Source organism: Pseudochaenichthys georgianus, unplaced genomic scaffold (assembly GCF_902827115.2).
Source record: "Pseudochaenichthys georgianus unplaced genomic scaffold, fPseGeo1.2 scaffold_411_arrow_ctg1, whole genome shotgun sequence".
Lineage (NCBI taxonomy): Eukaryota > Metazoa > Chordata > Actinopteri > Perciformes > Channichthyidae > Pseudochaenichthys > Pseudochaenichthys georgianus.
Genome location: NW_027262976.1, coordinates 40888 through 56382, shown reverse-complemented (window position 1 = coordinate 56382; position 15495 = coordinate 40888). Strand labels below are relative to the sequence as shown.

Sequence of the window (15495 nt, the reverse complement as noted above, 5' to 3'; positions counted from 1 at the left end):
TTTTCCTCACAGCACCATCAACAGGTCAAATGTTTCCTTTCTCCTTCAGGTTACTTTGTGCGCATACGGTACAGCCAGTTTTATCTGCATTTGATTTGTTATTAACTTCTTAGAGATGAAAAATGTGCTGCTGAAAGACCAAGGCAAAAAGAGTCACTTAATTGTTTTTATATCAAAATCATTCAATCATCCAGTTGATGCGTCATGACACAAACACAGTGCTTACATAACAAAATTGAACACTTTTACAGATACACATAATAAGGCGTACAAAAGACATGAAACATATAAGACAATAACACCAAAATATCCTTGTGATGTCACTGTTCTTGTTCATTGCATCCCCGCTAACTGAAGGAAATCTTCATATAGCACCCTCAGTATTACTGTTTTGTGTTTATGAGTTCCCATGACTCAGTGTCAGTTATGAAGATGTGCCATTTCCTCTGAAGCACATTTCAGTTTCCCCCTTCAGGACGAGGCTGGAGTGGAGAGCAGACACCTACTGTTCCGGTCGATGAAGCGCCCCGGGGAGCGGCTGCTGTCCCAGCTCTGCTTTAGGGCCTGCCGGTCCAGCTTGTTGAGTCCCTGAGAGCAAAGACGCAGATCCTGGACCAGCTCTGACAAACCGTCCAGACCGGCAGTGTCCCAGGGGCCACACACCTCACAGCCTGCGGGGGAGCAACAAGCAGCTTATCTTTATTTTGTATTGCAAGAATCCATTATATTACAGATTACACAATGCCTACTAGGCACAGTGTATACATAATATAACATGTTTAACTAACTACTGTATGCATCAGTTCATGTTGGTTAAAATGTGGTTCCATCATGTGTTTTGGGAATGCCCTGGGATGGTTCACTATTGGGACTCAATAAGAGATGGAATGGAAGAGCTTTAAAAATTGAGATTGATCTCTGCTTCAAGTTACTGTACCTGGGTAAGATGCCACAACAGCTTCTTGGCTTCTCAAACAATGTACATTGTCATGTACAAAAAAGCCATAACGAAAAAATGGTTAAGCCAAGTACCACCTACTCTAGCAGACTGGTTTAATGTGATGCACGACATTTTTGTTATGGAAAAATTAACATTTGCTCTAAGACAGACACATTTGACAAGTGTTGGGAAGGGATGGATTGAGTTTTGTCAACCCGTATAGATCAGACTTCAACTAAAAACTCTATTTGTAATGTAACCCCCTGGTTCTCTGCTACACTCAATTTTTTTTTGTGACTCTGTCTTTTCATGTTCATTTGTTTGTACGTGTGATTCACATGATTTGCTTTGTATTATTTAAAAAAAAATTCAGATGGTCTGTAACTGTAAAAAAAAAATTGTGCAAAGAAAAAAAAAAGAAAAAAAAGAAATGTGGTTTATGTGAATCCGTTTTCATAAAATTCATTCTCTGTTATCCATTTAAACTTAAATAGTTGTATCAATTAGTTATTTTCCTCCTCCTGCTCAATGCTATGGAAATATATTCAGAAATTAAATCTAGAACACATTTTTAAACAATAGTTGTCACAACTCATGATATTAAAGGACAATCAAAAATAAAAATAAATATTTACAGTCTTTCATGTTCAACCAACCCTTTTGTAGCTTCCAGTTCCAATATTGTGTGTTAATGTTGCATGTTACTTTAACAAATGGTGTTAATGATACTGAATATATTTCACAATTGTAATGTTTAAGTGTGGTTTAAAGCGCACCTTGAAGGTTAACTTTAGAAGGGTTCAAAGGTCGGACAGGCCTCTCTGAGAGAGATGAGGATGTTGTTCAGTCCTGCTGAAGTAACAGATGGATTTTCCTGATAAGTTCAGGTTCACCAGAGTTGGACATGAAGGCAGGCATCTGGAGAGAAATTACAAAGTAACGTTACTCAAAGTCGCTAGACAGAGGACCCACCACGAGAAATCCCGTTTGATTCTCTTTCCTGGTGTCTTTGTTAAAGTACAGGGTATGAAATTAATCCAATATGACCAAAATAAGGTTAGTCTGAACGTCATTTCTTACTCATCTTCTAACCTGTGTTGACAGACTGTTGGAGCATGCTGCAAGGACATGTAGACACAAGCAATGATGGTTTGTTGGGGTGAGTTAGAGTTAACACACACACCACACACACCACACACACCACACACACAACACACACACAAACACACACACACACACACACACACACACACACACACACACACACACACACACACACCACACACACACACACACACACACACACACACACACAACACACACACACACAACACACACACACACACACACCACACACACACACACACACACACACACACACACACAACACACACACACACCTGGCCAAAGTTGCTACACTGCTGTCTGTCAACCCGTTTGCTGCCAGACTCAGGTGGGTCAGGGAACACTCCTCCTACGAGGAAAGACAAATGCTTTGATTTGTTTGTACTGTACTCAAATATAGAGTTGCACTGGAGCTTTTAAATAATATCAGTTCTGAAAGATATTTCTTTACTAGATTCTGTGTGTGGACAGAACATGATTTATGTGTGTGTACCTGCGACAGGATTTTAGCGAGGGGTTCCAGCGCCGGGGAATCTGCCGGACCCCTGCGGACGGCTGACAGGTCCAAGTGTGTGAGAGAGTGGAGAGGCAGAGTCTTCAACACCAGCTCAAAGCCAGTGGAGCCCAGTGCATTGTGGGAAAGACACACGGATTTCAGGTGGCCCGTTCCTAAAAAGAAAACCATACATAATAATTTTTAAATGATTTTCAGGTAAACAAAAATCTTGTTTTAGAAATATGTTCTTCTTGGTTGCTCTTAGCTTGTAGATAACTATTCTAACCTTTGTCTCAATTTCTAGAAAATAAAAACATGACTGTTTATGTAAGTTGAACCTCTAGAAAAATACAAGGCTTTTTTAGATCTTTGAGATCGTTCTTGAAGCTGCTTATCATTGATCACTATCAGCTCAATCACAATCATGACTTATTAACTAATGCATCTGAACATCCAGAGGCCATTTGAGTCACCTGACAGAGCGTTGGCCAGCAGCAGGCGGTGCTGCTGGAGGAAGCGTGCGGTGAGGCCGCAGCCCTGCAGAGACAGCCTGGCTAACAGAGGACAGCAGGCAGGACAGAGACTCGGACACCCCGTCCCCCAGCTGGTTTAGACTGAGGTCCAGCTCCTCCAGGCACTGCGACAGGAATCAACCACATATCAGTATTGTCATACTGATATTCTGTACACACACACACTGTGAAGACCACTGAGACAAATGTAACATTTGTGATATTGGGCTAAATAAACATTGATTGATTGATTGATTGATACAGCACTTTCATAAGAGAGACTTCTCTTTCAAGCCTCATTTATAATAAACTGATTCATCTCAGTTGTGGTGAAACCTGTGCACAACGGTTTGCTTCCAGCCTGCTGTTTGTGGCAAATCACAACCCCTCCCACAGGGGGGGGAAGGGGTTGTGATTTCCTTGTGAATCATTAACCAAGTGTGATGTGACACACTGATATATGCAAGAAATTCATTAGTGCCACACATTAGTCACCCAAATAGCAATACAAAAAATGTACCCGCCACTTCGGTTATAAACTGAAGTAATTTTCCTAAGAACCCTGCTGTAATGAAATTAAGCAGACTAGTATTTTGTTTGTGGTACTTTATTCAATACCAATATATCTTTTTAATATTTTTCTAAAATGTCAGTGCTATGATGGAGGCAACATTTCTGCACATGTTTTTTTTGTGATTTAGGGTAAGTGTACTATATTATAATATTGTATAATTTAAAGTAAAAATATCACCACTATCCAAATAATGACAAATATGAAAATAATGCTCCTAACAAGGAAACACTGAAAAATGAAACCAGCTGTTTACCGGAAACGCAGGATGACACTGTCCCTTTAAGCATTCACCGCCTTCTCCAGCCCTTCCCCTGTAATGCCGTTGGCAGAAATGTCCAGCAGGCGAAGGCGAGACATTCAAAATGTCTACAGTATATCTGTGTTTGTGTGCTTTAGTGTGTGTTGCTCACCCACTGTAGCGCTCGGGGAGAGGAGGAAGATCCCAGGAGCAAACTTCAGCCAGAACCTAAAACAGAACACACCATGTTCATTATTTGCTCCTAGAAAAAAGAAGTAAAAGGAAATCCTTGGCTTTTAGTTTTTTTGAGTGTGTTATTGAATGTGGAATCATTTTGGCAAGGGTTTTAAAAGGTCCCATGTCATGCTTTTCCGGTTACTAACCGTCCCCTTGTGTGTTATGTAGCTTTTTATGCATGTAAACGGTCTGCAGAGTCACAAACCCTCAAAGTACACCCTGTAGCGAGTAAAACTCTAACACAGAAAATACCTGTCTATGCTGCCCCAGAACGCCTCGTTGGAGATTTTTCTTTTTCCATTGTTTTCTTCTTGTAGTGTAGTAAGTACACTATGATCTGTTTTGATTTGATTGGGGGAAAATCGATCTGTGTGCTGATGTAGAAACTACATGGTCTTATTTTTATCTTTGTTTTATGGAGATCATTGATAGACATGCACCCCTGCGTACATTGAGAGAAATAAGGCCTGGGCAAAGGCTAGGCAATCAGGCTCAGAGGTAGAATGGCTGTGTTTTAGGCAGCTAAGGAATAGCTTCACTTCAAATGTCAAAAGTGCTAAGTCGAAGTACTATTTGTCAGTTACCACAGAAAACCTAAATAATCCTAGGAAATTTTGGAAAGCCATAAAATCGATATCCACCGGTGAGATCCGTAATGAGCCGTGCCTTACCACAGCATCTGGCCTTGCCTTACCACAGCATATGGCTCTATATCGGACAGGGCTACTATGCTAAATTGCTTTAATGAGCATTTTGTGTCCTGTGGTTCTATGTTTGATTCTGTTTCTAACTCTGCTTCTGTGAACACCCCAATCCGTGACTCTGAACAATGTGGTCTGGAAAACCCTTTCAGTTTTACTCCTTTTACTGTCAATGTTGTTCATGAAGCCTTATCTAAGCTAGATCCTAAGAAACCGGCTGGCCCGGACAACGTAGAACCTTTCTTTTTAAAGATAGCTGCAGATTTTATTGCTCCACCTCTTACTTCTCTTTTTAACCTCTCCCTCAGCACAAATGCAATTCCAAAAGTATGGAAGTCAGCTTATGTCTTGCCTTTACTGAAAGGAGGGGAGGCAACTATTTTAAATAACTATAGGCCAATCTCTAAATTGTCAGTTCTGGCGAAGGTGCTCGAACGCCTAGTGAGTGAACAGGTAAAGGAGTTTTTATGTAAAAATGATATCCTGTCTAAACATCAGTCAGGCTTCAGAAAGCAACATAGCACCACCACTGCGACAATGAAAGTGGTGAATGACATTACGAGTATTTTAGATAATAAGCAGAGTTGTTCAGCTCTGTTTATTGACCTTTCCAAAGCGTTTGATACCGTCGATCATCGCATCTTAAAGCAGAGGCTATTCAGTATTGGCATATCCAGCCATGCAGTGGGTTGGTTTGTGAACTACCTCTCTGAAAGGTCCCAATGTGTTCACTTTGATGGGCTGTCTTCTGAGTGGTTAAACATTACTACTGGTGTTCCTCAAGGTTCTGTTTTAGGTCCACTTTTATTCTCCATATATATCAACAGTTTAGGTGAAAATGTGAATGAAGCTACTTTACATTTGTATGTGGACGATACCATGATGTACTGTGCAGGTTAGGGCTGGGCGATTTTTTCGGTTTTCACGAATAATTTGCATTTTTACTTTCCGGTTTGTGAAATGGCTGAACCGAAAAATCGCGATTTCAAAACATTTCTAGACTCCGCATATTTGTTTTGCTTTAAGGGACTCCGTAGTAGCTTACTCACTCACTTTCCAGAATGCGCACAAAACTCACATTGCCTGTGACGACCCGATCTGCAGCTCTGCCCGATCTGCTGTTGTTATGCTGTGTTCGTTGTTGAGCATAACAGAGGACTCAGACATTGTACATTACATATATAACTAAACACGCCTTTTCTCCTCCTTATCTCTTTCATGACTTTTCATTTAATATGGTTTTGAACGCTGTAATCAATACTCAAGACAGGAAAAACTTCACGGCTGGTTTCATTTCTGGTAGTTCCGGTTGTTGTCTCATGCTACCCACGTCTGTAAACAAACGTATTCAAATAAACTGTACCTTCATTTAATATTCAGCAATAATAATATCTCGACGTCTATACAGTAGTTGTAGTGTTGAAATCAGTAGGTTTCGGTGTGCAACACTCCGTGTCATATCGCTACTAAATTCACCTCTATAGTAAATTGTATATTAGCCACATGCTAAATGCTAACCGGAGATGAAGGATTTTCAGAATAAAAGCTTAACAACTGCGCACGAGAACTTCTGGTTTTTCAGTATAAAACAGCATTTAAACTGACGGTATGTTTAAGGTACTTTATGCCATCAAAAACATTGATTTTAATTTATAACACTGTGCACATGTGCAGAGCTGCAGATCGACCTTACATGGTCGCCAAAGTTAAATTAACTTCAGAAAATCAAATCTGTTCTGAGAAAAAACTAATAAATGTTTAAAGATAGGAACTTGCCATCCCACTGAAAAACAGTCCGTAGAGATTTAAAGGCGTAGTTGTAGTTCAGTCCAACGTTTCATTTGGATTCATTTGGATTCATTTCTCCAACAGTCAACTATTTTCATAAAGAATATATATATTTTTCAAAGTCAACTTTATTGTCAATCTTACAGTTTGTGTTTATAGACAGAGAGATCAAAAAGACTTTTAAATCAAATAAAATTATACAATTTACAGATATGTATACAAATATATATATATATCCTATATACACCATCATGTATAATGATGGTGGACACTTCACCTCCAGCAGGGCAGATGGCTGCACAAGTCCATCGGGGGATGCTCCCAAAACACCGACTCACTCACAAAGAGACCAGACTGGAACACTGTCACACTGTGCGCCCCTCAGTGCAGACCTGAACCAGTCTACATCCTGAGTGGCGATGTCTCTGGCCAGTGGGTTGTATCTTGTATGTCTCCTCTCGCTGTTGGGAAAGTTGAGACACCGGCTGGACTACTTTGGAAGTGCCAGGCTTCCTCCACTGGCACTCAACATCTGTGGAGCTGATCTGCCACATGGCACATATTGCCAATGCTGCAGCGTGGCTGCATTTGTACATCCCCCGTGCACAATCACAGACAGCGCTCTGCATCGCGCCATCGTCTCCCATGCAGATCTGTACAAATAAAGTAAGTACCATGTTTGTTAGCATGCTATAATAGATTGAATGAGCAATAATACAAGGATGGTCCGGATCTGGGGGTGGGAGGGGTTATTTTTCCATAGTTTTGTCCTCTTGTCTGATTGTTGTTATTGTTTGTTTTTTCTGTATTTTTTGTTGTACTGGTTGTGATTGTACATTGTATTTTTTTTCTAAATGTGTATGAATACATTTTTGAAAAACATTTGATCAACAATAAAAAAGGATTTGGTCAGGATCTAGACTCGGTGTGTAGTTTATTAATTAATCAACGCTCTCTACATTAGGAAAACACATACCAGTGTACCAGAGGGAGTCACACACAGCTGTGCCTGGATAACCAAACAAATTGACAAGATAACCAAAACCCTTGAATCTACACACAGCAAATAAACTCAAATGACACAACGAGATGTAAAAGGAGATCACACATACAGTATAGTTGATATAAAACTGGCCGCTTCAATCTGAAGAGCAACTAAAACAAAACACGGGAGTTTACCTTGTTCTTGTGAACACTAATGTTATCCACAGCATACACAGAGACCACGAAGTTCTTAAGGGGAAAACTAGTTACTGAAACAAAACACATTAGTGTACCTTGTTAGCTAATGTTAGCTAGCTGACATTAACGTTACACATTGCACTCATATTACTCACCAACATCTTGTAAAGCCGGTCCCGCTGCTCTTACAGAACCGACTAACTCCCCTTTCGTGTATGTACAGCTCTCAACGTGTCCAGACTTGTAATGATGTTCACCTCGTTTTATACTTTTATTCTCATTCTGAAAGAAACAGGTGAAATTTGCTAACGTGACGGCCGTCTTTGTGATGGTGACGCGTATTGTGCGAGACCAGAGACCTGTAGTTCACTCAGCGGTTTCACACAAAAAAATGTGTAACTTCACAGTTTTACGACACATTTTTATTTTTTTGACTTGCAAAATATTCTTTTAAATTGACAAACATCATATGTGTCATTCGTTGCACAATTCAAACGGGATCAAAAGATAACCTTTCTCTCTCCATTGACTTCAATGTATAATTTTACGCTTCCGGGGTCCCATGGAGGCTCCCGGAAAGGGAGGGACTTTGCCTCTCTATACTGCCATTAAACTGTTGACCTTCAATCAGAACATTAATCAAATGATTTCAACAACAAATAGTGCACATAGCAGAGACACTTCAATAATAGCCGGATCCGAACACATCAGCAATAAACTCAGAACAATCAATCACATTTGTTTTACAATCTCTCCACTTCCTTTTTTTTTTTTTTTTTTCAATCTATATCTTCCATGTGTGTCTGAGTGCGCACAGTCCAAGTGTGTGTGTGTGTGTGTGTGTGTGTGTGTGTGTGTGTGACCTAGAGGTCAAGTCTGTCAGGAGGTCTAATCAGCCGTCCGCTCCGGGAGAAGGCCCGGCCCTGTAACTCACGGCATGGTGTATCCCCAGTCTGCGGGGAAGAGCGCGACGACCCCGGGGGTGATGGCCTTGGAGACTCCTCGGGGACGCCGACGACCTCTCTGGCGCTCCCCCCACTCGCAGGCTGCTCCGGGGCCGATTCTGGGAGAACTGACGGCTGGAGAAGGGCCGCCTCTGCTGGTCGAAGATCAACCCTGTTGCGCCGATACGTGGTCCCCTCCACACCGACCAGATAGGACCGGAGTCCCAACTGCTGAAGGCACACACCTCTCCTCCATCTGCCCATCCTGTCTTCTGGGAGTGGCTTCATCCGTATGGGCTGGCCGACGTTCAGCTCCGGCAGATCCTTGGCAGATCTGTCATATGTCAGCTTTGCTGCTTGATGTTTCATTTTCAGCTTGTCAGGAACACCCATGACGACCTGAGGCACCAGTAGCTGGTCGGCCACAGGGAGAAGGGTTCTCAGTCTCCGCGACATAAGCCGCTGTGCTGGGCTGCAATGCATACCCTCAGTGGGCGTATTTCTCCAATGCAATATGGCCCTCCAGGGGTCCTCTTTGGCACGGTCTGCCCTTCTGCACAGGCTCTTTACAATTTTCACTGCTGACTCCGCTTTGCCGTTAGCTTTTGGGTGCCTCGGTGAGGACATGCCATGCTCAAAACGCCCGGAACTCTCCACCGGCAAACTGGCCTCCACCATCAGAAATGGCCCTGTCTGGGACACCATAGCGTGCAAACTGTGTCTTGCATCTACGGATCGTGGTGTCCGCTGATAGGTCAGGGAGGAGGTCGATCTCCCAAAAGTCAGAATAATGATCCACCACGAGTAAGAAGTTCTGTGCTGCGTAGCTGTACAGATCCATGCTTACTAGCTGCCAGGGACGTGTGGGGAGCGGGTGTGACATCATAGTCTCTTTCTGTTGTTCGTGTGCATACTCATTGCACACAGAGCACTTTTGCACATAATCCTTGACTTCCCCTTGCATACCGGGCCAGTAAAGTGTATCACGGGCCTGCCTGTAGCACGCCTCGCCCCCCACGTGGTTGTAGTGGATCCGTCTCAGCATTTCCGGGCGCATAGCTTTTGGAATGATGACGCGCTGACTCCTGAAGAGCACGCCATCCTGTGCACTTATCTCATCTCTGATGGCCCAGTAGTCCCTGACGGCTACAGGGGTCTCCTCTTTGTGTCCTGGCCATCCCTCCAGCACGACAGACTTAAGTGTTTGAAGACACACATCCTCCTCAGTGTGTGTCCGAATCTGTGTCAGGCGTTGGCTGCTGACATTTAAATAGTCTGCCTGCTGAATGGCCGCCGTGTCACCCTGCTCCTGCTGCATGCTGCAGACCATTTCACGTTGGTACAGTGTGTCTGTTCTCTGTAGTAGGGTTGCCAGAAACTGACCATGATCAAAATCAATTATTCGGCAGCCCTGGCGAATAATAATCGATTATTCGACCGACCCCCCCCCCACGGGAGAGGAGAAAAAAAAAAAGGGAAGTCCGTTGTTTTCTTTACTGTAACATGTTTAACAGTACAAACAACAAACAAGCATGTCATCACAACGACGTGGCCTTGAAGTGAAGTTGGTAATGGCCGGCTGTGCTGCGTCTTTCTCTGTAACCTCTTGCGAACGCATTGTTGAGGTTGAGCTGTGATAGACCAACGTCTTTTCGCAGAGCTTGCATTTAACTTCCTTTGAACTTGTAAGTTCGAAGTAGTTCCACGAGGAACTCTTTTTACCTGCCGCTTTGTTCATCTTTAGTCGCACGTGTGAGGGAGAGGGGGGGTGGGGTCGGGGTCGGTGTGTAGCGTGCTGCAGCAGCAGTCTGCTCTGCACGCAGGCTTCCTCCAAGTTTACAGTAAAACAAACTGGTGGTGTGACCAATGACCATTTACAATTATTAATACTATTACTATTATTAGTATATATATATTTATATATATTTTGGTTGAAACTAAGCCAGAAAAAAAACATAAATAATAAAAAAATAAAATAAAAATAAAATCGATTTTTAAAAATAATATTCGATTATGGAGACTGTAGCGAATATTCGAATAATCGAATAATCGCTGGCATCCCTACTCTGTAGCGGGGTGGTGGCTCTGCTGAGCGTGTCACTTATGTACATCTCAGGGCCTGGCTTGTATACCACCGCAAGGCAGTAGTTCTGAAGTGTGAGGAGCATGCTCTGAAGGCGCTTTGGCACACTGAGGAGGGGCTTGGTGAAGATGGACGCCAGCGGGCGGTGGTCGGTCTCTGCAGTCACATCACCCCTCCCATATAGGTAGTAGTGGAAGCGTTGGCAGGCGAATACGATGCTCAGGCACTCCTTTTCAATCTGTGCGTAATTTTGCTCTGTTTGGGTCAATGCCCGGGAGGTGAATGCGACAGGCTGTCCTCCTTGAAGCAAGCAGCAGCCCAGACCCGCCTGACTGGAGTCGCTCTGTACGGTGACTGGCTTGCGGACGTCATAGTACCTTAGGACTGGCACCGCCGTGACCAGTGCCTTGATTTCCTTCATGGCGGCATCATGTTTGGGCAGCCAGTGCCACATCACATCCTTGTCCAGCAGTCTCCTCAGCGGCTCACATACCGCTGACAAGCGTGGCATGAATCTGGACAGATAGTTCCCAAATCCGACACACCGCTGGACCCCTTTTGCATCTGTGGAGTTTGGCATGTCCAGAACCGCCCTGACTTTTTCAGGGTCAGCCTTGAGGCCCTCCGCGGACAGTATGTGGCCGTGGAAGAGGACCTCCTTCACTCGGAACTGCAGCTTTTTCAGGCTCAGTCTCAGTTTTACTTCCCTGCATCTGTCCATCAGAGCGATGAGGTTTGTGTCATGGTCGCGATTGGCCTCATCCTCTGTGTCCCCACAGCCGACTATAAGGATGTCATCATCGGCTATGGGCTCAATCCCTGTCAAGCCGGCCAGCAGCTCATGCTGCTTCCTTTGATACAGCTCCGGGGCAACTGACACACCGAAAGGGAGTTTCAGCCAGCGTTTCCTACCCCACGGTGTCCAGAATGTTGTCATCAGGCTGCTTTCTTCATCCAAGCGGCACTGCAGGAATGCATCACGTGCATCCACCAGGGTGAATATACGTGCCTTTGGCAGCTTATACAACACGTCATCTAAAGTGGGCATAAGGTAGTGGGACCGTTTCAGAGCACGGTTGAGAGGCTTCGGGTCAATGCATAGTCTCAATTTGTCTGGCTTTTTCACTATGACTAGATTGCTAATCCAGTCTGTGGGTTGAGTGACTGTGGTCAAGTGTCCCTCCTCTTCATATCGATCAAGCTGAGCCTTAACAGCTGCCTTGAGGGCCACTGGAACATTCCTGGGAGCACACTGCACCAGTGCCACAGTGCTGTCCAGCTCAAAGTGAATATCACCGGGCAGAGACTCAACAGGGCTGGTGAACACGTCGTGGTAGGTGCTGACCAGACACTCCTTGGTCAGGTGTCCCTTCCTGCAGTGCTCCACCGTATTCAGCTCCTCAGGAATGGTGAAGCGTATCAGACCAAGTCTCTCACATGTCTCACCCGAAAGCAAGGGCCTCTGGCCAGTATGCACAATCTCAAAGTCCAGTCTGTGCGTCTTACCCCTAATGACGCATTGTGTGCTGTACACACCTAATGAGCTCATCCACTCACTGTTGTATAGTTTTAATCTGGTGAGACTCTTCAGAAGAGGGGTTCTAGGCGCCAGTCTCGTCTTGTCCTTGATCACATTGCAAGTGGCTCCAGAGTCGAGCTGGCACCTCTGAACCCCACTTTGCAGTGGCAGATTGACAAACCACTTTTTACCTCGAGTGTTCACAGCCCCCACGCTCTCCGCTGTGTACACGTCTCTCTCATCGCTGTCCTCCAGTTCCCCTGGCAACGGGTCATCCACAGCATTCAACTGGCGTGCCTGCTGGCCTCTTTTCATGCATACTTTTGCAAAATGGTTAGCAGTGCCACACGAGCGGCACGATTTACCAAAAGCAGGGCACAGGTCCCGCCCACGCTTGTGCCGTGTGCCACAGTACTTGCATTCGCCAGCGTCTCTCATGCTCTGTGGTTGTGCAGATGTGTTGGTGGACTCGGATGGCCTGCTGGCAGACCTCCGTCCATATTGCTGTCCTTGTGTGGCATTAATGCTGTCCCCAGGTCCAGAGCTGCCCAGTGACATGGTTTTTAACTTGCTGTCCATGACCTCGGCTGCACGGCAAATTTTAATGGCCTCGTCCAATTTAAGGTCCTTTCCCCTTAGTAAGCGACGTCTAGCACCCTCGTCAGTTATCCCGAGAACAGGCCTGTCCCTTATGAGTTCATCTTTTATAGCTCCATATTCACAAGAGGCAGCCTTTTCCCTCAGCCTGGTAGCAAACGCATCCAAGAGCTCTCCATCCTCTTGTTTAAGGTTGCCAAAAACGTACCTCTCAAAGATTACGTTCTTTGCGGGTGTGAAGTATTGCTCCAGTGCCACCAGTATATAGCACCCGCATCTTTTTGTTGGTCCGCGGTGAGTCCCAGGTTGTGTTTGTAAACATGTCGGCAGTCGTTCCCCATTAGCCTCCTGAGCGCAGCTGCTGGGACCGGCTTTACTTTCTCGCTGAGCCCGGTCGCAAGCAGATAATCCTCAAATTCTGCTCGAAAGCTCACCCAGTTGCCGTGGATGTCCCCCGCCATCTTCATAAGCTCCGGAGGTGGGATGCTGGATGCCATTGTTCCAACGTGACGCTAATGCTAACAGGCTAACTGAAACTGCTAAACCTCACCAAAACAAATAAACGCACTCTGTCTCAGCGACGGACAGTAGCATGCACTCCACAGCTGGGTCCTATTTGAGCTTCTGACACCATGTTTGTAGATGTATGTGCATTAATAAACAAGGCAACTCAGGCTGTGTCTCAACACCGTGTATTCACATTGAGCAGGCAATCATACAACTGAGGTATATTCACGTGAGGCAGATATATGTATAACGGTCCGTGTACTTTTTGTCAGTTTGATTTTTCGTTTAATCCAAAAGCCAAAAAACGGAAACACCAGCCTTTTTCCGTTTTTTCGTTTTTTATTTAAAACGAAAAAACGGGAAACCAACGCCGTTTTTCCATTGTTGTTGTCTGAATAAAAAGACGGATAACGAGAAAACCTAATTAAAAAAAGGTAAGTGTACGTTTTGTTAGTTTGATTTTTCGTTTTAACCAAAAAATGAAAATACCAGCCTTTTTTCGTTTTAAATCAAAAATGAAAAAACGGGAAACCAAAGCCATTTCCCCGTTGTTGTTGTTGTTGTTGTTGTTGTTGTTGTTGTTGTTGTTGTGTGAATCAAAAAACGGATAACAAGAAGACCTAATAAAAAAACGGTCTGATTTTGGTTTTTGATAACAACTTCATTTAATTTTCCGTTTTGTATTGAAGAATGAAGAAAAGCAGTCCGGTGGACCGGAAGTTAAAGAACATATTTCAAAATAAAAGACACGAGGATATAATGGCAATGCTGTAAAAGACCCAGAAGTCTGACGACCCTTGGCCCCCCTGCTTCCGGCACCCATGCTAACGAGGATACGTTTATTTCTGCATTCACATGCAGATATGTGTTTATAGAGATTAATACTTGTATGCAAGCTCTGTGCATAACTTTATTTCGCTGACTTCCGGTTTGTACGACTTTCGGTTTGTACTGTGTCGGCAAATCCAGTGTCCAGCGTGTCGCTGTGTGACAACCATTGAACAACATCATGTTTGTTGCAAACCTGCAAGATTTACCTTTGACAAATGTCAGCGATGTGAACAGAACTGTCACCCTACTTTCACCTGCACCCAGCAGCAAGCGGGAGAACGATATATCATACAGTCGACCCCTAAAACAGTTCACACAGTAATGGAACAGTTGTTAAGCATTATTTTGTCCAACTAGTCTCTACATTATGAATTTGATGTTTGTCTAAACTGCTAAGAAGCTGACAGCTCAGTTAGAACAGAAAGACATGCAGGCCATAATCACTAGATGCTCAAAAGAGTGTGTGTAAGGCTTACATGAACTGAATTGAAACACTGTCCATTAGTTGATTAATAAACAAGACATTCAAGTCAAAGTTTTAGGCATTTTCATTTGGAGCATAGGTTTATTCTCAATACTCATAACAGTATCAGGCACAATGACTTTACTGAGAGTGAAGATGACATGAACATATCAACAAGTCCTCCAACTCATACGACCAAATGGGTCGATTGTTTAAGCCCTTATTACGACCAAATATGTAGTTTGTTCAAGCGCTTAATACGACCTATAATTACGTTTTAAAATTGTCGGCCTCTAGTGCTCCCGTTCAATGCAAACGTTACAGAGGGTTGTTTATTCACAAATAACCCTCTCTGTAAAATCCTAAATTGTAGGATAGTTTGGCCATTAAAACGCTTTATGATTAGATTTCTAGTGAGAAGTATATATTTTACTTTTAGAATCCACGTCCAGTCGATATGTAGGATCTATAGTTTGATAGATATTACGAAGATGATTTGAGGTTTCGTCAGGAGAACGTGTATATGCGGCAAGCTTCCATGTAAAGTTACGGGTTGAAAACAGTATTTCCGGTCTCGACGTTTTCATAATAAAACCAATGATCAAATTATTTAACAGTGATATCTGCAGTACTCATCCACTAAAAAACATCAGTTTATCCTAGTTAATTATACAACATTAATTGGTTTAAATTGTGTACAATACTTTTGTGTTTTTCCCATAGGTTTTTCTCTTTCGATTCTGAGAGACACATTTCTT

At 43.6% G+C, this 15495-nt stretch overlaps 1 pseudogene; it reads right to left on the bottom strand.

Annotated features, from left to right (window-relative positions):
* Window positions 1–327: 327 nt before the first annotated feature.
* Window positions 328–4004, bottom strand: LOC117442312 (tonsoku-like protein; annotated as a pseudogene).
* Between the last annotated feature and the right edge of the window lie 11491 nt (window positions 4005–15495).